The sequence below is a fragment of the Camellia sinensis genome, chromosome 15 (assembly GCF_055761805.1).
Source record: "Camellia sinensis isolate YWXY chromosome 15, ASM5576180v1, whole genome shotgun sequence".
Classification (NCBI taxonomy): domain Eukaryota; kingdom Viridiplantae; phylum Streptophyta; class Magnoliopsida; order Ericales; family Theaceae; genus Camellia; species Camellia sinensis.
In genome coordinates, this window is record NC_138975.1 from 108728616 (window position 1) to 108750852 (window position 22237).

Below are 22237 nucleotides of genomic sequence, written 5' to 3' on the forward strand. Positions count from 1 at the left end.
AGCCAGGGGCAAGCAGAAAATGGCCTAACATACACAAGCAGAGGGCATGTTGTCAAAAACTTTGCCAAAAGTGGTCGCCGCGGTCACCGGCGTCAGAAAATCGATGAATTAAGCTGGGGATGTCCAACTCCCCGTTGTGAACCAAAGACCGAGCATCATGTAAAGTCAGTTCGCACATCCTTCCCAAAGCTTGGATGTGGCCAAAACAAGCTTGGGGCAAGATCTACTTGTCATGCCAAGATTCCATCAAAGTTTAGAATTCTTCGATTGTGGGACATACCTCTTGTCTACCAAAGCTAAAAACGTGCGTAACCGGATTCCAACACCTAGCCGCGGTATGGAGGAATGGAAAACACAGCGGAGTACGGCTCAACGGGAATAGTGCGTTTAGCTCAAAACCTCAGAAATTCAACTTTTTCGAGCCATCCAAGTTCGCAATCCAAGTGAAGAGTTTTTCGGCAAAGAATGGTTCCATTTGGGGCAAAAATGGAGTTGAAACGGAGAAACCACAAAGTTGAAACCTTTATAGAAGATAAGGCAATGAGTGAAGGACAGGTGTCAACATTTCGGAGGATCTGCTCATCGATGGCCGGCAGTGGCTCATCGATGGCGGGCATAGGCACATTGATGGCCAGCAGAAGAAAGTGATGGCTAGCAGGTCATCCCCTATGGCCGGCAGCCTCCCCTTCATGCTCACTAATCTCCTGTGTGAAGATTCAGTGGTTTCCAGCAGTTGTATTATGTTATCGGCCTCTTTCGGGATCTTGTTTTGGTCCTTTTGGGGCATAAGCATGTTTATATAAGTTATAACTGCCTGGTTTTGCTTATCGAGTTTTATTTAGGTTATTTATCGAGTTGTTGCAATTTTCTTATCGAGTTGTATTTATGTTGATTATCGAGTTGTTTTGTTCTTTTAGTTGTTAGTTGGTTCACTACCTGATTAAGAACAATGCAATTTGAATCTGCAGTTTTCAAATAAAGATCAATCTCATTTTCATGCTGTGCGATGTTATACGATGCTTAGAATGTAAAATGCAACACTTTTTAAACCAAAGTTGAATTTTCATTCCAATCATGGTTTCTTTTTGCAAAAGAGTAAAAGTTTTAAAGAAAATAAAACTGCCTAAGGCTGTACAATGTGCTAATACTACTAGCAAAAAAGAAAAACAAAGCAAAAGAGCATCTAAGTCGGTGCCGACTATCTCAAGCTCGAGAGGCCCTCTTTGCCCTCTTCCTCGGCAGATCAGACTTTGGAGCACTGTCCCCATCGGCACCATTGTCTGAAGCTGGACCAGAGCCTGAACTGGAACCCTCCTCAGCCTCTCCAGCCTCACTACTGGCAGAATTCGAGCCGGCGTCGTCGCGTCCCCCATCAGATGACTCGGACTATGGACTCGTTGCCTCAGCCTCCTCGCTCGTCTCATCATCATCATTACTCAGAATGGGCTCTGAAGGGCCACTCTTGCCACGAATACCTTTAGCTCTACCTCGGCCACGTGTCTAAGCCTGTCTCCCCCTCCTCTTTACTGCTGGGGGAGGAACTGAAGGTCCTGCCGCTACCCCTGCTGGGGCATCCGATGGGGCTGGCATCTCGAAAGGAATCTAAAAAGGGCAGTTTGTTAAGATGTATTAGTTGTGGCGTATATTAGAGACAAAGGATAATGTGTCGTGAGCAGTAACTGATTGCATTGTATGTATGTCGTGGGCAGTGTATGGGAATAGTGTATCAATGCAGTGTTTTGGTGCAATGTATCAGATCAATGTAGTGTGGAATAGTTGCAATGCTAATGCGTCAGCAGAAAAACTTTGTGGCATGAAATGCAAGTTGAAAACTTACCAGAATCCTGTAGAGGCTGAGCAGATCCATGCTCGTCTGTACCATCTCTGTCAAGGAAGTCACTAGCTCAAGGGCCAGCCCTATGTACTCTATGGGTGCCTGCAAGTGCATTGAAGGGATCAGTATTCTAAGGAATGATTGAAATAAAGTAAATATACAAAATGTAAAGTTTGGTACATACTGGAGTCGGGCCTTGAACCCCGACAAGTGCGTGACCAGCTGGTGCAGGCTCAATGGGGATTTGGCAAGTCTCCCTAGAACGTCTCCGATAACTCAGTGAAGTAGGCAGCTCTGGCCATCCTGGCTCCTGTCTCACTCTGGGATCCCTCCTGCCTCGAGTCCTAGCTGCTCTGGCTCTTCTACCTCTCTCCCTCGCAGTTGGAGCTCTCGCTCCCTCACCTCCACGGACGCCGGTCAGAGGTGGCATCAGATAAGTCTGGATAAAGGTTGCGTAGTTGCCCTCCATACGAAAGTAGTCCGCCTCCAGTCCTACCATAAACTGGATCACCTCCTCAGCAGAAAGCCTGTGTGTCTCTTTCATAGATGCTGGAGGCGCCATCGGTATGAATAGGGCAGGCAGTCCTAGAGTCTGGCACACGAAACGCTCGTTTAAGAACCAAACACAGTAGATCGAGCCCTCGAGGAGGATATGATAGCGAGTGGCGACCCTAGCGGTCTCGTACTAGGCTCAGAGCCCTGATGGTATCACATCCCACGGCTTCCATGTAATTTGGAAAATAAGGAGAATGAACAGATGATTAGTCATTGTCAATTGACTGATGTGTGTTTATTAAGTTGATTGAAAAATGGGATGACTTTGTTCTGGGTTACCTCGTGTGCCGTGATCGTGTCGAAGTACTAATGGAAAAACATGAAGTTTTCCCGAGTCCTAGGACGGAGCTGGCCGTCGTATACCCGAGAAAATGGGACTGTCGCTGGGGTCTCCTCTGTGGGCTCTGGAGTAAGAGCCGGGAAATATGCATACACCCATATCTGTAGGAAAATGTGATTGGTACAGTGTATGAGCAAATACAGAAAATGCAAAGCAGAAAGCATACAGTATATGAGCAAATACAGAAAATGCAAAGCAAAAAGCATACGGTGTATGAGCAAATACAGAAAATGCAGAGCAGAAAGTACATGTGTTGAACAAATGTAAGCAGGAAATGTAAAGTGAAAAGGGGGAACTAAGTTGTGACCTCCCAAGCCTACCAGTAGCCGCCAATCAAGGTCCCGCTCATACGAGAGGTCGAGCTCATGTATCCATACAGAGTGGTGAGACTGGCTCCACCCCAGTCATAGAACTAAACTCTCTGGAGTACTACCAATGCGCTCAGAAAGTACAAACCCATGGTATTCCACTTGTTCGAAAACAAGGTGGTACCGAAGAGGAACATGAGGAAGCCCCTGGCATATTGCTCTGTCTCTTCAACCATCTCTGGCTCGGCTCCTCTAAACTGCTCCTTGAACCAGCTATATCGGACCATGCCCGTCCGTAGTGTCGGCAGGTGTGCCCCAAGCAGTACGGTCTGTGCTGCCTCCCACTCTCCCATGTCAGGGTCGAGAGGGATCGGATCACCCCTACACCTAAGCCAGTGATCATGGCGAAGTCATAGGGAGTCATCGTCATCTCCCCCGTTGTGGACAAATGGAAGGAGTTGGTGGTATCCCACCACCTCTCTACGAGAGCCCCTAAGAGTGGGCGGCTCGTTACAACCCGCGTCAAGCTAGAGCAGAACAGACCGAAGTCGGTCTCGTCGATGATGTTGCGAACCCTGGTTGGGAGCTCACCGTACCAATCTCGAGCTGTCGTAGTACCGTAGCCTCTGAAGAAGCGGGATCCATCCTGTCGTAATGCATGTGATGCAATCAAATCAAGTAATAGAAGTGCAGTTGAAAGTACAGTTGAATGTGAAGCAGTAATGTATGAAATACAGTCAGATCAAGGTATGTAATGCAGTCAGATCAAAACAGTACAAGAAATGCAAACAGTTAAAGGTAGTACTGCAGAAAAGCGGAGTTCGTACCTCCACGGCGATGGCCGATAAGTGAGACGTAGGCTCTCTCAGCAAAAGGTCGTCTGGGTGTCCCAGGGTTGGTACCTTGCTGGGTCAAAGGGGCGTATGCTCGGTGGCAATGGCTCTGGCTCGACCTCCAGCTCGGCCCCAAAGTCTGCCTCAAACTCTACCAGAGGAAGCGCGGGGAAGGCCCCGTCATGTGGGACATCATCTGTCATCTGAAATGGGTGCAAAATGAGCAAAAATGAGGAAAAAATGCAGAAAATGGTGAAACTTTGCAAAAGTCAACCCTATGAGAGAGGAAAAAGTCAAAGAAAGTCAAAACCCGGGAAAGTGTACTAACCTTGGGAGAAACTCGAGGGGAATGAGCCTTGAATGGTGGAAATGACGAAAGAAGCGTCGAAATCAAATTCTAATCGGTTTAAATTGAATAGAACAAAAGGGTTTTTGCGAAGAAAATGTTTTTAGGGTGTTGAAAAACGCGTAGAACGTGTGGATCTAGAGAGAAGGAGTACCTAGAGAGCAAGGGAAAGCAATTTCGTGCAAAGGGTTATGAGGAAATGAACTGTCTTTGCCTCTACTTAAAGACTCATGGGTCAAAAGACAAATTTGCCCCAATCTGCCATCGATGGCCGACACTACTTCATTGGTGGCCAGTAGGGGACCGGCAGCCTCCCATGATGGCCGGCAGCCCCCCACAAGCTCCCTCTACCCTTTTGGCTTTTATTTGTGTCCTTAGATTCCAAGAAGTGCAAGTTATGCTCAAAGTTTGATTCATAATGCCTCCGTGGAAGCCCAGAATCGCGTTTGCAATACGCGAGGGTCATCACCCATCAACACAAAGAAGGTGAATCCTTTTTAACATGTTGCAACTCTCCGAGAGGTAAATCAGGAGTTGCCTTTAAGTCGACTTTGCCAAATATGCTTTTGTCGTTGCATAAAATGTGCATTGCTTTCATCGTTGCGTGGAGTATGCATTTTGAATTGTTGCATAGAACATGCATCACCGTGTTTGCATAGAATATGCACGTTGCATTGAACATGCATTCTGAATTGTTGCATTGAACATGCATTATCATGTTCCATAGAATATGCAGGTTGCATTGAATATGTGTCAGTGATCATTTTACATAGAATATGCCACTATTTCGTTTCTTGCATGTTGTGCATTGAGCATGCCTCAAACATCATGTTACGGTCATTCGTCTCGCATGTGACATGCATTGTATTGCATTGTATCTATCAAGTTTCTTTCTCATACATGCATGATATTGTATGTACGGTTCATTCAGAGGAATCCCGGGTAAAACCATTCCTCTCCCTCATTCCGTTGGTTAGAGACATTCGGGTACCCCCGATGTCTACACTGACATCTCGTTGGTTAGAGACATTCGGGTACGCCCAATGTCTACACCGACATCTCATTGGTTAGAGACATTTGGGTAACCCCGATGTCTACACTGACATCTCGTTGGTTAGAGACATTCGGGTACGCCTGATGTCTACACCGACATCTCGTTAGTTAAAGACATTTAGGTACACCCGATGTCTACACAGACATTCCATTGGTTAGAGACATTCGGGTAAGCCCGATGTCTACACTGACATCTCGTTGGTTAGAGACATTTGGGTACGCTCGATGTCTACACTGACATCTCGTTGGTTAGAAACATTCGGGTACGCCTGATGTCTACACTGACATTCTGTTGGTTAAAGACATTCGGGTACGCCCGATGTCTACACTGACATTCCGTTGGTTAGAGACATTCGGGTACGCCCAATGTCTACACTGACATTCTGTTGGTTAGAAACACCCGGGTACTCCCAGTGCTCACACTGACCCCCCGTTGAAAGCGTTTGGGTCGTGTGCCCAATGCTTGTACCTTCCTCTTTGGTAAGAAGTGTTTGGGACGTGTATCCGACGCTTATGCCACTTTGCCTTGGTTAGTAGCATTGGGACATGCTCTAATGTTTATACCACCCTTCGGTGTTTGCACCATTTCCTTTTCCCCTCTCGCGTGTGACATGCTAAGAGATGTTTTGTTTGAGACTTCGAGTACGCCCGATAGTCGCTTTTGGACTTTCCTGCGTGAGGCACAGTGAAGATTGCATAATTTTCTTACATCCTTTCTATATGAAATGTGGTTTGACTTGTGAGTCTCGTGCGTGCCGTGTTTGTGTGTGCTTTTGTTTTCTCTTGTGCGAGACTGCTGTAACTTGCCAGTTTGCTTAAAATATTGTATTTATTTTGCAAAAATGCTTCATCACAGCCCTCTTTGCATAATCATAAGTTATGTGCTTGCATCATGCATGTCATTTGCATTTTTCCCCAGCCTGCGGGCGCATCTTTATATTGTTATATTGAATGTTTGTCTAAGACTTCGGCCTTGTCAAAAATGGGTCGTCTCTGAGCTTTGACATTCACTCCCGTCATTTCATGACTTCCGATTTATGTCAAAGAGGGGCAACTGTAGACACCCCATTTTGACCATCCTTAAGACTCAGATGTTCTTGCGGGTACATCCAGTGACAAGTTTGGTTGCTTGTCAAGTACTCGAATTTCGCGGTTGAACGTCACAGGTTTGAGCTTTCCAAACCCCGTATCCTTTCTACCCTATTTTTGGACCATGCTTTAGTCCTTCCAGGATGCTTCTCTTGGTGCACTGTCGGCCATTGATTAGGCCTGCCGGCCATCAATGAGCCACTGCCGGCCATCAATGATGGCCGGCCGGCCACCAATGTTTCAACAGATATTTTTTTGATATTTTTAAGCCAGCTGTTTGCAAGATGGACCATTTGCACCCACGTGGATGGCTGGATCTCTTCAAGAGGATTTTCCATCCTCTATATATAGAGGCCCTCCTCTTACATGAGGGGGGTTACAAAAATTTGTGAGAAAAATTTCTCTCTCTCTCTCTAGAATTCTCTCTCTCTAAATATATTGCCTTGAAGCTTGAATTCTCTACACTTTTGCTTGGGTGTTCTTGATCAAACTTAATCATCCTGGTGTGGAGGTTGCTTGAGATCTTGTTTGAGTCCTAGAAGAGGGTTTTAGCTTGGTTTGGCTTGTCTTTGTTACTGATTTGCTGTTGTGCTTCAAGGGTGAGAAGTTACCCCTTTTAAGCTTATTTTTGTACATTTGTTTGGCCACCCTTGCATGTTGTTTTTGGCCTAGTTGTCAACTACAAAAACTTCTATTTTTAAGTGTTAAAAATGGCAGTTTGAGGCCTTTTTTGGAGTTAGGGGTGTTCCCCTCTCTTTTGTGGTTTATTTGCTAAGCTTTGTGCAATCTTTTAGAGCCTTTAAAACAATTCTCTTTTGGCCCTTTAACCACTAAATTCCAGAGGAATTTCAGTGGTAGAAACTTGGTTTTGAGGTCCAAAATAGGAGGGGGTGGCCTCCCCTCCTTGTGTTTTGTTTGCATGTGTTGATAGCCTAATATATGAACATGTGTTTATACCATTTTGTGGCTTAGTTCAAGCATGTTTTTGGCCTTATTTCAACATGTTATAACTCTATTTTTAGCTGGTTGAGTCACCTCTTGTTTGTTTCTTACACTTGTAGTGTAATCTTGCTCACTAGCCTTGCATGCCTAATGAGTTAGCTTATTATTCTGGCATGTGTTAGCTCCACTCCAGCATGTTTTTGGCCTTTCTTTGACATGGTTAAACTTTGTTTTGAGTGGTCTTGGTCCTTTGGGACCTGCTTTGTATAGCTACAGTGTAGTTAGCTTCACTAGCCTTGTGTTTTGAGGCCCTTAGCATGCTTTGCTTGTGATGTTTGCATGATATATCATCATTTAGCATGTGATTTCAGTGCATGTAGCCTTGTCATACTCTCACATATTCCACTCTTTCATTGTGTTTGAGAGTTGTGCCTTTGCCTTGTTTATAAGCCAATACATGAGCATGTTTTTCTTGCTTTTCATGCTACCATCTCAACTCATTTTAGCCACTGTTTTGACATGTTTAAGCTTTGTCCAGAGCTGGTTTGGTCCTTTATGTTTGATATTGCATGGTTCTAGTGTAAAGCTCTTTACTAGTTTTAATGCTTAAGTCCCCTATCATATTGTACATGAGTTGTTTGCATATTAGAGTCTTGTGTTTCATGCCATTTCAGCACTAAAATTCTGCCACCTCCCTCATTTCTTCATTTTTCTCTTTGTTTTGAGGGATGGTTAGTCTTAAAGTTGTATTTAAGCTTGGGACTGAGGCTTGTGCTTAAATGGCTTTAACCCTCTTTTGAGGGTTCCTCCTAGTCAAAGGCATGGTCTCTCTCATGTCTTAAATCATCCTTTGATTGACCTTCCTCTCATTAGAGGACTTTCGCATTGGACAAATTAATTAAATAATGGTTTGGTAACTTAAAATTTGTAAACAAGAATTGAATCATGTAAAACATGCCAAGATAAGCATGATGTATTTGCATTGCATTGTGTTCAATTGGATGTTATATTGAACACAAGGTAGATTGGTCAATTTCATACTTGAAGTGATGAAAATGAGCCAATCTCCTTTGTCTTCATTGGCCTTGATTATCCATGATAAGGTAATGATCCTAGAGTCTTGTTTGTCTTGCATTTATTGAATGAGTACAAATTGGATCCTTGGCCATCATGCATTGAATGCTTAATTAATGGTTTTGGATCCAATGGTGCCTCTCCCTTGATGTTTTGAGATGATAAGGAGGGGCACAGTACACACATACCCTTGAGAGACCCTTCATTTTTCTCTGGTTTGAGCTCTGTTGCAGAATTGTGACGCAGCACACCAGTGGCCGGCAGTGCCTCACTGATGGCCGACACTACTTCATCCTTGGCCGGCAGTGCACACTCTTGGCCGGCAGGTGGCCAGCAACCACCATGCATGGCCGACAAGCTACTAGTGCACTCCCCAGCAGTGATTTGGTAAAGTTCAGTAGAGAGTTCTTGGAGACACCTTACAAACAGAGCCTCTCAAGAGCAAACCTGAAGGTGTTTCGAGGCAGCAACCGAGCGCATACATCTTCTAATGACCAAGGCAGAGCTGAGGTAGCCAAGTCTAAATATCTCGCATGATTGGTTGATTGTTTTAATTAATTAGGTTGCTAATTGATTAAAGTGTTGTAATAATTAGTAAGTAGTTTACTAGTTATTCAATTTGGTTGTGTAATAATTAGCCTAATTAGTTTAATTAGATTAGTTTGCTTAGCTTAGCTTAGATTAGATTAGCTTAACTATTATTCATTCGGACCCTCCTTCGCCCTAATATTGTAATAAGCGTGCGTGTGTGTGTGTATGTCTTCCAACCCCACGTCTTTCTCCCTTTTATTTATCCGCTTTCGGTGGTTAGATTAGGGCACGTTTCAATTAGCATACCTTATGCTTGCATGTTTGCATCATTCATTTGTCTTGCATGCATCGAGGCTCGGCGCATCATTCAAACTGCATTGTATTTCAATACTTATTTGAATACGTGTTTCAAAGCATGCTATCAAATTATCGCATTCATACGCCATCTTAGATAGCCGAGCCTATTAGTTGCATTTTTGCATGTGTTGCATTAGGCATCTAACATAGTTAGGATCATGCATTCTTTCTAACTAGCTTTTGTTTTGGCTTGGAGTACTCGGTAAGCTTTTACGCTATAGCATACTTGTATGAGTGTGAGTGTTGCCATGACAGCATGCTTGCCATGAGGCTATTTGCTTAATTGATAAACTACATGAATGCCTGTGGATGAAGGCTTTATTGCTTGAATTGGGACAATTCGATCAAATGTGAGTTTTAAGCCCACTTTGTGGAGTGGCAAAATCATGTTTCAAGCCCACTTGAGAGTGACAAATCCGCGTTTTAGCCCACTTGAGGGTGGCACTTTCAAATTATTTTCGAAAAACAAACATGAGTTGTGTTGTTCCTATTCTTGCGATTTTAGTCTATACTTGTGTGCGTGCACATCACATAGTAAGTTAGCTAATAACCAGAATAAGAACACATGTGCTTATAAAACAACATATCATGTTTAGTAGAGGCCGATCTTTGATCGGGCGAGAGGGGGTGCTCATTTCAGGACCTTCCCCTTTTATACCCAAGTTCCCGAGCCGAGGCAACTTTGGTGATGATGGACACGTGGCCATTGGCACGAGTCAGGATTTTCTAAATTTCCTATAAATAAAATATTTAGGTGGCGACTCTGTAATCTAGCAAAGTAGGAAGACCAATTCGAAGTTTGATTTTCCAAAATGATTTGCCGGATTGGACTCTTTGGTGTTTATCAGTCTCACATTGCACTTTGTGAGATTAGATTAAGAATTGTGACAGGAGTCCGAACTGTAGGAAGACCAATTCGCGCCTCTTCGAAAAGGGGGGCGCGCGAAGAAAGTCGAGTCTACACATTTACATCCACGTTTCAACCCATTTCCTTTTATTTATCCAAATCAATTTAAAACGAGACTACAACTCATATTATTAACACTTCAATCATAAACATCATTCATGCACTTCCATTCACTTTCCATTTTACGGAACTACGTCCGAGGGAACCAGCACCCATAAATAAATAAGATTTTAGGACTTTTACCCAGGACACTCCGGCTAACTTAGTTATCAATGGAGTCCATCCCCTATCTCCTCCTACACAATGGAGTACATCCCCTATCTCCTCCCATACAAAGATACATATACAATGTATTAACATGTTGGCATATACAATGACCCAACAATTCACATTTTCAAAGTTTTAATCCAACCGTCATATTCAATGACATAATCCAATTGATTAGTTTCAATTTACCTAATCAGCATGTAGTCTGTACAACAATCATGGCTATCCTCCACCGATAGCCCAAAACAGATATTTCTAAACAGATTAATAAATTTATCAAACAGATAATTTATCAACTTTTCCATAGGTGGGTGATTAGTCAATCCAACCACACCATTTAAATACAATTCTTCCCAATGTCGTAATTTCCAAACCAATTTCATATTTCCACAATGAATTCACTATTTATACAAAATAGTTATTTAATTCCAAACTAGGGCATGTTCCCCCAAATTCCAAAACATTGACCCAAAGGTCCAAATCTCACCATTCCAACAATTATACACCAATAACCCCATTTTTAAGACCCACATACACATATGGAGTTTAAAATTGAAAACCCCTCTTTCACAAATCAACACCCAAACCCTAATTTCACTCAAACTTCCCAAATCCAACCATTTATACAAAATGACCAACATTTATGTTAAAGCTTATATAAATGAGTAGTTTATCCCTACCTTAAATGGAAAAGCTCAAAGGAGAAGAAGAGAAAAACTCAAGATGCTCCAAACTTGAATTTCTTTGGATCAAAATGAAGCCCACGCAATGCTCTAGCTTTCTTACAAAAAGACTAGGGTAGAAAACCTCTGGAACATGGAGTTTTTGTAGAGAGAGTGTGTGTGTATAGAGAGAGGCTGTCGATTTTAGGGTTTGGAGTGAAAAGGAGATGAAAAAGTGATGTGAAAACCCGCTGCTACGAATTGATATAAACAGGTCTCGCTCGAGCGACCAGACACAAAAGGACCTTGCTCGAGCACAAGAAGTGTCGCTCAAGCGAACAATGCAAAGCTTCAGGTCTGCAACACAGAAGCACACTCGAGCGCAAGAGTTCTCGCTCAAGCGAAGGAACACATAACACAGGGCTCGCTCGAGCGCAAGAAAGCTCACTCGAGCGAAGAATGCCATCCTTCAGGTCTAAAAGAGATGCAGACGCACGCTTGAACGCAAGACTTCTTGCTCGAGCTAAGAGACACAAGACACGAGGCTCGCTCGAGCGCAAGATCCTTGCTCGAGCGAAAAAGCAAATACCCAAGGCTCTCTCGAGCGCAAAAAGCCTCGCTTAAGCGAAAAAGCCAAATCCTGGAAAGCAACCATTTGTTTCAACTCACAACCAACCTATTCCAAACTTACCCAACACATCCCACAACTCAAACACAAGGAATTAAAGGATGGAGACAAGATATAGACAACAACAACCACCCATGGAACCCAAGTTCGGAATACAATAAATGAAGGGGGAAAACCGGGATTGCTATAGTGAGGAAAAGTCCGTTAGGTCTTTGTCTCCTAACGGTTTGCGACACGGTCGGACCCGCTCCCTCATCACCAATTTCGACGCAGGCCCTAACTGCGCCTCTTTATACTTGTCCGCCTTGGCGAACACCCTGCGTTCTTTCGCCTCCTCTGCCTTCCTCCGCGCCTCCAGCTCTTTCCTCGCTGGATCCTCTTCCGTCGGCTGCGGTCCTAGTCTCAAGGCAAACAGGGTTGAAGATAGGATCAGGTCATCCCACCTCACATTCTCCTTCTCCCTCCATTCCTTCACTCTCTTCACTCTATTCTCAGCCTCCGCATCCAACCGTGGCTCCACCGACTTTGTGGGGACTTTCCATGTTGTGTGAACTCCTCCCCCACCGTTCGCTGATACGTAAAACCATCTCGATCTCCACCCCTTCACCGAAGACGGCAAGCCTGCCACTAAACCTCGACTCGCTACCGCCTGCAAAGTCACCCACGTTTCTTGGTGACCACATGCTTTGTAGCAGGAGAAGAATTCTTCCACCATCATAGCCGCTCCCTCGGTCGCTCATGACCATGAAACCGCACACGCCATCAGTATTTTCCAGGCGTTGGGCATCAACTGCCCTGGCACCACCTCCAGCTTGTTCAGTACGTCCACCACTATTTGGAGGAGTGGTAGCCTTAGACCCCCCCGCATTGCTTCTTCGTAAAAGGTGAATTCTGCCAGCCGTACATCCGATGCCCTCTCCTTGGACGTGGGCAGCCTCAACTCTATTTCTGCAGGAATTTGGTACTTCCTCCGTACCTCTTCCAACTCCTCTACCGTAAATGTAGATCTGTCTGCCTTCGTGTGCCAGTGGTCCGGCTCCACTTGGCTAATTGGCCTGGCGGTCGCAATCATCGTTGTCGGACGAGCCCGTGTCCCTTGTGCAGGTCCCCTCTCCTCCCTCCGCTCACTAGATACTGTTCCGCCAACTCCACTGCGTCGTCTTCCCTCGAAGAATCTAGTCTCATGGTTGGCACTTCATCTCGAGCCATTCCTCCTATGTGCCTGCGTATAACTTTGGATGCTGGCACAAGGAAGTTCGCAAAGTGTTGCAGCGGCATATCACACGAAACAAATGAATTTACATCTGGGACGTGTTGGTTTTTTGCAAAAAGGTAGGTAAAGCGAATAACTCCAAATGCCCACAGTTTGCCTATATTCCAAGGGTTAAGATTAAATTTCGCCAGTTTGAAAATTTTCAAAAGTTTTCGCCCTCGCCTCTTCAACGCCCTATATTAGCCTATCCCTTCATTTCCTATTAACGCATCACTTTCCTTGTTACGGGATTGTGCCACATGTACGACCACAATCCACTACTCTCTTCTCCTTTCCTGTCTACTCCACTTCACATTATCACGTGCTACACCGCGCCTCGAGCCCCACGCACTGCCATTTCTCCTTCTCATTCGGTCAACCTTCACGGTCGGCCCTCCTTGCAGTTGGCCTTCTCACTCGGTCACCCTTCACGGTCGGCCCTCCTCACAGTCGGCCTCCTCACTCAATCACCCTTCGTGGTTAGCCCTCATCGCAGTCGGCTTTCTCAATTGGTCACCCTTCGCGGTCAGCCCTCCTCACAATCGGCCTCCTCACTCGGCCACCCTTCGCGGTCGGCCCACCTCCCAGTCGGTCTTCTCTCCGTCGACCTCTCACAACCCCTGTCTTCTTCCTTATTCCCTTCGTTGGGCTGAAGCGGCACTTGGGAATGGGGGACTACTAACATATGTGGGCTTATAGGGGCTTTTGGCCCACCACTTAGAGCCCAATGTATAATTCAAACACCAAAGCCCAACATTGTTGGAGCCCAACATTGCACCAAGGACCAATGACATCTAAACACTTGTTAAGAGATGAACCAGCCACATAAGTAGAAAAAGATCCTGCAGAATTATTACACCACACATCAGTCATTAATGAGGTTTCCTACAGTATTTATTACGATAACCGCTTCACGTCGGAACAGAACAGCCTCACCATGAACAAGGCAAGCTAGAACATAGACTTTCGGCCAACGTGACAGGTTGGAATGTACAAGGAAATGATGAGCAAAGGATATAAGCAGGTTTCTAAGACAAGGAGAAGGTTAAGTTCTTTTATCATCACCCTATCTTTATATTCTGTTGATCTCACTTCTCTAACTTGCTTGTCGAAGGGTTCGCTGGGAGACTCCCACTCCCCCTTGAACTCTTGTGCAGGTTTCTCTCAGTGGGCCCAGCGATCGGACAACCGTATGGGAGGCCTGGATCAGCCCGACCCATTCACCAGAGACTAGTAGTATCATCAATATGAATGCACATTTTGAGTAAGGTCAATAATTGAGGACGTTATTTACCCTTAAAATATTTTGTTAATATGTATTTTTAAAATACATATTAAATTTTTTTTATAAATTATAAATTATAAATTGTGTATAAAAATAGGCATAGTTAAAAGGGAAAATTATTTATAAGTCCTATTTGGAAGACTTATAATACATATAATCTAGTGAAAAAACTTATGTTCCAATAAGTCCTGTGGGTTTATTGTTGACACATTTACCCCTAATATTATTATTTAATAATCTAATTAACGGCAATACCATGTATGGAAAATCCGATATTATTATAAGTTGTGACCATATTTATATGGTTGGGAATTTGAATTTCAAAATTGACGTTCCATATATGAGAAATCCAATGTTGTTGTGATCATATCTATATGGTTAGGAATTTGAATTTCAAAATTGATATTTTGTTTGGTGATTAGACATTTGATGAAGCTACATTTTAGGAAACAAAATATAGGTGATATCTTATGTCTCACATCAACCTGATTTATTGTGAAATATAAATGGAATGTGATGGATTTATATATTAGTGGCCATTACGTCAAGTTTATTGGCATAATTTGAAAGAGAAACGGATCGATTTTTCATATCAAATATAAACAGCCCTAATGTAAATGTGAGCTCACATTGAATGTGAAAGTTACATTCTCATGTGCATAGCCCAATTGGGCAATGAGACAATTATGCATTCAGAACGTTCACCAATCATTGGTTCTAGACTACGAAATGCAATATAAAAGTGTACACACTTATGAAGTTGATGTGACGTGATGTGAACATTGAATCCAATGTGAAAAAATAGAATGTGACAATGGAAATCCTCAAATGTGTGCTTTCAAATGTTGATGACAATGTGTACGTGATTTTTGAAAATGGAATGTGACAGAGTTACATAAATTGAATCCATTGTGAAATTGAATTTCACGGGGGATGCTACACATCAGGGACCATCTTGGGATCCAAAACAAGCAGCTCAACGTTCATGTGAGCTTCGATTTAGACCAATCGTTGGTGATAGATTACGAAACGCAATGTACATTTAAGTACACTTTGGAATGCGTGTGTGACATGTTAGTGACATCATGTCAACTAATCTCGGTTTGTAATGGTTGACAATGTGTACGTGACATTTAAAAATGGAATGTGACAGAGTCACATAAACCGATGCATTTTTTGTATCAACACTAAACAATACAACATAAATGTGAGCTCACATTAAGTACGGATATGACTTGGTTGTACCGTGGGGTCACAATGTATTGACATGTGACTTGTCATGCGACATATATGTTTTATAATCAAATGTGAGCACAATATTGACATGGATGTACTTATGTAAGGGAATAACGTGCTATCGTGAATGTCCACATTCAATCCACATCGAGCAATGGGATTCAATTTACATATTTTTACAAACCCAATTCCCCAATAATTTTGCGCAAAGTAGTGTGACATGTATGTAAACATTGATTATAACCGAACAAACACACAAATGTCACCTACTACATTGTGTATGTGGATTATCATTACACACTAAATGTGACATGCATCATAACACGATCTAGGTCACAATGTACAATTGTCATCCTACGACGTAGTTCACATTTGACATCCAATTACAACCAAACCCAAATACCCCCAACCTAACCCTACCCTTGAACCCATACACATCACCCCACACATCGAACTTATCAAAATGCATCAACCATTACAATGTCAACTACACACATTCAATCAGAATATTGACCAAAGTGTGCCTATCAATGAGTGTAATAGATTGTGAATGCCCTATTAAAGATGAACAATCCATACTTCAACAAATAGTAACAAACTTCAACAAAACAAAAAAAAAATTCCCCTCAACTGATTGGAGTCGAAATCTATCGAAGGAATCAACACGCAACCCTCAAACTTCATCATATCATCGACCATATCTACATCCATTTAAGCAACATTTTGAAAATACACTGGAATCTCATGATCAAGGAGAAAACAATTCGCATGGTCGTTGTCTATATACTTGCCTTTCCTAAAAGCCTTCCTAAACATGACATGTTGAATGAAAAAATAAGGTATAATATGAAAACAAATTATAGGTATAATAGTACATTGATATCATTCGTTTACAACTCATAGGACCTTATGAAACACGTTTCTGTTTAAATAGAACTTCAAACTCTAAAAAAATATTCACAGGACTTCATATTAAATAAGTTTTTCAAATAAGATTTATAAATATTTTTTTCTTAAATATAATTTTTTTAACATATGTTCTAAATACATGCATTAATAAAATTCATTCCCAATTAAGTTCAAGGTGATAGAAAATTTAGTACAAATTTCAATAGATAAATTATTGCCCCCACTTCTTGTTTTCTTTTGTGTTGTCTTGGCTTGTCTTGTTTTGTCATAACAAATATGATATAGCATTAGAGAAATTTAGATAGTATTTGGTAGAATTTTAGAATTATAATTTGAGAATAGAGTTATATTTTGAGTTTTTGAGTTTTGAAATTATGATTTGAGTGTGAAAAATTTGTTTGGTTATGAGTTTTGAAAAAAGTTTTAAATCAAGTTTGAATTGAGTGATGTGACATATAATATTTGATACAAAAATTTACGACTCATAACCAAACACACAATCCAAAATTCTATTCAAAACTGATAAATTTTTTTTTTAAATTTCACAATTTATTTTTTTGGTAATATAAAAATAATAGGTGCAAAAAAAAAAAAAAATGAACGTTGTTCTGGTCAATCGGCCAGACGACCGATGGGATAACCGATTAGTCTAAATTTTTCCGCCTTAGAAAGAGTTTTCACAAGTGAGTGAAATTAATTTTTAAAAACGCTAAACAACCACCACACTCAAAAGTGAGTATGCAATTATATTTTAAAACCTCCACCAAACAGAGCCTAGTTTTAAGATATGTACTTTGGAATATTAATCTCAAGGATTAATTATCCCCCTAATCCCATCAAAAAATACATGATAAAGGGACAGTCAAGCAGATAGGTCTATTTTAAGAAGTGACTTTTTTTTGGAAAATTTATCTATAAATTCCATATTGAGGAATAGTAATCTATTTAGTTCTAAAAATCTTCTTATAGACAAATTAGTTACATTGATTTTGGAAAGTGTAGACGTCCCCGAACGCCCCAGGAGGGATGAGTCCTCCGTTCTGTTCGATATTGGGCTCACTACAGCTCAGGACTCTAAAATTGTCACGGTTCTAAGTCTGAACCAAAGAGTCCAAATCCGGAAAATCGTTTTGAGAAAACAGATTTTTGAAAGAAGTGCCAAACATGGACTGCTTTGCCAGATACAGAGTCACCACCTAAATATTTTATTTTGGGGGGAAATTTAGGAAACCCTGACTCGTTTGCCTAAGGCCACGTGTCCGTCATCACCAAAGTTGCCTCGGCTCGGGAACTTGGGTACGATTGGGGAAGGTCACTTCGTGAGCACCCCCGCTCGCCCGATCAAAGATCGGCCTCTATTAACCATGATATCTAGTTTTGAAAACATTGTGTATTCTTATTCCGGTTATTAGCCTAGATTTACTATGTGATGCGCACAGCATACAAGTATAGACTGGATCGCCTGAATTGGAACAAAACATTTCGTGTTTATTTGAAAATGGTTTGATGGTGCTACTCGCAAGTAGGCTAAGACATGGATTTGGCACCCTCGGGTGGGCTTGGAAAAACATGATTTTGCCACTATCTAGTGGGCTTAAAACACACATTTGATGAATTATTCCAATCCAAATAACCCAACCTCCACCCACAGGCATTCAGGCAGATATATCACATAAGCATATAGCCTCATGGTAAGCATGCTATTCAGGGCAGTCACTCACACGCATGCAAGGATGCTAAAGCATAAAACTTACCGAGTACTCCAAGCCAAAACAGAAGCTAATTAGAAATCCATGCATGATCCTAATTATACAGAAATGCCTAATGCAACACATGCAAAAGTGCAACTATAGCAGGCTCGGCTATCCTAAACATGGCATATGAAATGCTACAGCTAACATGTATTCAACTTGGAATTGAAAATACAATGCAGTTAGTATGATGCGCCGAGCCCGGTGCATGCAAAATAAATGAATGAATGCAAACATGCTATCATACTGTATGTTAATTGAAACATGCCCTAATCTAACCATCATAAGCTGGTAAATAAAAGGGAGAAAGACGTGGGGTTGGAAGACTTGCATCACACACACGCACACTTATTACAATATTGCCCTCGCGCAGAGGGTCCGAAAGAATAATACAGTCCTAAATAAATAGTACAGTCCAAATAAATAATACAGTCCAAATATGTACAAAAATCCTAATTAATTACCAAATTAACTAAGAAAACAATAAACTGGCATGCAAGCCAGGGACTGCCTTGACTCTTCTTCAGATGATGAATGATGCATGTCTGGGTCGCCTTTGCACGGAAATCCACTGTGATGCCCCAATTAGCCTCTGTTTTGCAATATTTTTTTGGAAAGTGCGCCAAGCCCCGAAAGACTGCTGAATCTTGATTTGCTGCAACAGAGAGCAGGAAAGGGGCATGGCAATGTATTTTCACAAATGTATGCATGCCTCGATCCTCGTGCCACCAATCACGCATCTCGATGCATGATGGCCGAGGAGTCGAATTGTGCAACTCAATATGAAATGAATGCACATATAAACACAGCAAAACCTAGACTCCATCATGGATAATCCGGAGTGTCGGTGACTGGGAATTAAGACACGTTCCGTCACTCGAAGTACGAAACGTCCCTCGTTTCCCGTGCTCGGGCTAACTTCTATCCCAAGCACAATGCAATATGCATGACATGCATGAATGCAACTAAGATACAACCTAACATACACAATGCTATGAAATGGCATACACGATGCACGAGGTAACATGGCATACACAATGTGCTAACATACAACCTAGCATACACAATGCTATGAAATGAAATGGCATACACAATGCACAAGGGACTTACACCAACATGAGTGGACCTCAGTCACACTCACATAGGAGGCCATGAGATGAAAAATGAGACACTCGAAATGCGTGCACATATGCACGCAAACCGATGACCAAACCTAAGGCACAAATGCCACTCTAACAAAGCATGGCAAGGTATGAAACATGGCATACTAGCATGCAATTTTCAGTAGCAAAATGTGATGCAAAACAGCCCCGAAACATGGAAGCATGGCACCCGATGCATGGAATGAGACCCGAAATGCAAAACTAGGCATGCGCGATGACCTATAGCTATACAAAACATGCACTATTTGAACATGAAGTGTGAATACAGATTCAAGGCAGGCCCAAAAAAAGCATGTTTGAAGTTTTAAGCAAGGCCAAACAATGAACACAAATGGGACTAAGCTAGCATGCAAAAATGGATTCAAAAGAGGGGTAATGAAGCAAGTAATAGCTGTTGGCCCCAAATGGCCAAGAGCCCTTCAAAAAATTTGAAAAGGGGCTCAAAATGAAGCACTTTACAGTTTACAATCGAGCCCAAAACAGTGCATAAGCAAGCCTAAAATATTATGCAAAATAAGGCCTAAAAAGAGGCTTAAACACAAAGTGTAAAAAGAAAGCCTCAAACAGCAAAAGACCCTTGATCAAACATGAATAGCGGGTCAAAATAAGTCCATTTATAGTTTGGACCAGAGTCCAAAAATGCAAAAACAAGGGGCTAACAAATCATGCAAAAGTAAGGCCAAAAGAGGGATATAAAGGCAAGTGGCAAATGGAAACCTCAAACAGTGCTGAGCCCTTCAACCATGTTGAATAAGGGCTCAAAATAAGCCACTTTACAGTTTATGACAGAGCTCAAAACAGTTTACACATAGGCCAAAAATACTACACAAGAAGTAGGCATACAAGAGAGGTAAAGAAGCAAGTGCCAAAAGGAAGCCTCAAACAGTGAGAGGCCCTTAAATAAACATGAAAAAGAGCTCAAAAAAATGCCATTTTCAGTTAGTGTCGGAGCCCAAATATGCAAGCATGTATGGCTTAGAAAGGATACAAAAATAAGCTTAAAAGAGAAGAAACGTTGCTCACCCTTGAAGACCAAACTTTAGTAGCCTTTTGGCTTGAGAAAAGGTGCCTCCAAAGCTCTAAGAAGGCCCTCCAAGCTGCTGGAATGGAGTGGCGGTGTGGTGTTAGGTGGTGGTGTAGAAATGAGTGTAGGACTTTAGAGGTTTGAAGCTTGGAAGTGTAGAGGGAGAGAGATACAATATGGGAGCTCAAAGGCAAATTTTCTAACCCTTAAACCGGAGCTGGGAGGCTGGTTTTATAGGAAAAAGAGGGGGAGAAAAGGGGGGAAAATGGGGGGGAAATGAATTCAAGTTTCCCCCCAAAAAGTTGGCCCCCGGGATACAAAATCTGGGGGGAAAAGAGATGCATATTTGAAATGTACCTACAACAAGGAGCAAGGCCGGCTGGTTATTGAGGTTGCAGGTGGCCGGCCGGCTCTCCCCATGGCCGGCCGGCCAAGGGTCAAAAGGCTCAATGAGAATTAATGGCCGGCCATACCAAAAAAGGAGCCTCTCATGTGTGCACAACACAACCATGTAGTCCAAAAACTGGAGAAAGTGAACCAGGAGAGAGAAAAGGCCACTTTTAGGAGGGGTTCAAAAGGGTCAGAAAGAATTACTGGCTGGCCATGTGATATTGGTGGCCTCCCAGGTGTGTACAACACAAATATGTGGTTTGGGGCAAGAAAAAGTGGCCTTAGGGTGGTCAACATTGGCTTTTAAGTGAGAAAAAACGAGCGACGGAGGGCGATGGAGGAATAAAACTGGTTGTCTGAACAATTGTTGGCCTCCTACCCTTCTACGACCTTCTTACCAATGAAACAGAGGTCCCTGCCAAAAATGAACCTAAACCGATGCAAAATGAAGGTTCGGGGGCCGAAACGCGCAGCCCGAGGCCCCGAAAACTGACTGTTAGGCACCGCAAGTGGTGTTCAACCACGAAGTTGGTTTCTCGATCCACAGTGTCCCTCAAAAGGGAGCAAATAGGATTTATGCCAGAAAACAGAGCAAACGGAGGTGGTTAAGTGGTCCCGAACCGAGGCACACGGCCAACGGCTCCGAAAAACCGGAAACCATACTCCAAACGGGCAAAGTGGCCTACGACCACGAAACGTAGCCTACAGCCATTGAGAGATGATCTACGAGACCTCTCCATCCCTTCGGGAAGAGAAAATAGAGAAAACGGAGCCTGGTTCGTAAACCGAGGCAAGACACGAAAGAGCCCGGAAGTCCGGAGGCAAGGCTCGCAGCCGAGACTCTGAAACTTCTGAACGAGCACGATATGCAACATCACCAAGCGCTCAATCAGTGACGTCTAAGTCTTAAGGTCGGTCAAAAATGGGGTGTCTACAGTCGCCCCTCTTTGACAGAACTCGAAAGTCATAAGTGACGGGAGTGAATGTCAAAGCCCAGAGACGACCCATTTTTGACAAGGCCGAAGACTTAGACAAACAGGCGTGATAAACAGAGATGTGCCCGCAGGCGTGCCCTCAGGCAGGGGCAAAATGCAACTGATAATGCAAGAAGCCAAAGGTAACTCAAGGTCATGCAAATGCAGCAAGCTGTAACGAAGCACATATTCACAATAGATGCAACAGTTTTAAGCAAGAATGCAAAGCAACAACTACATTTTATGCAGTTAAAAATGCAGAGAATTATTCAATTCTCGTCGCGTCTCACACAGAGAAGATATGGTACCTGCGCGATTCGTCTGGTCGCACCAGCCTCAAATGAACCGTACATACAATATCGTGCCTGCAAAATAAAGAAACTCAACAAGCACAACATATCTAACAGCATACGTTCAATGTGATATCGAATGCAGACAATCGCGGTGTTGATGGAAAAGTGCATCGCAATGCGGGAAGAGGCGCGCGTGACAACGCGAGTTTAAGCACGGGGGCTCTGTGATATCAA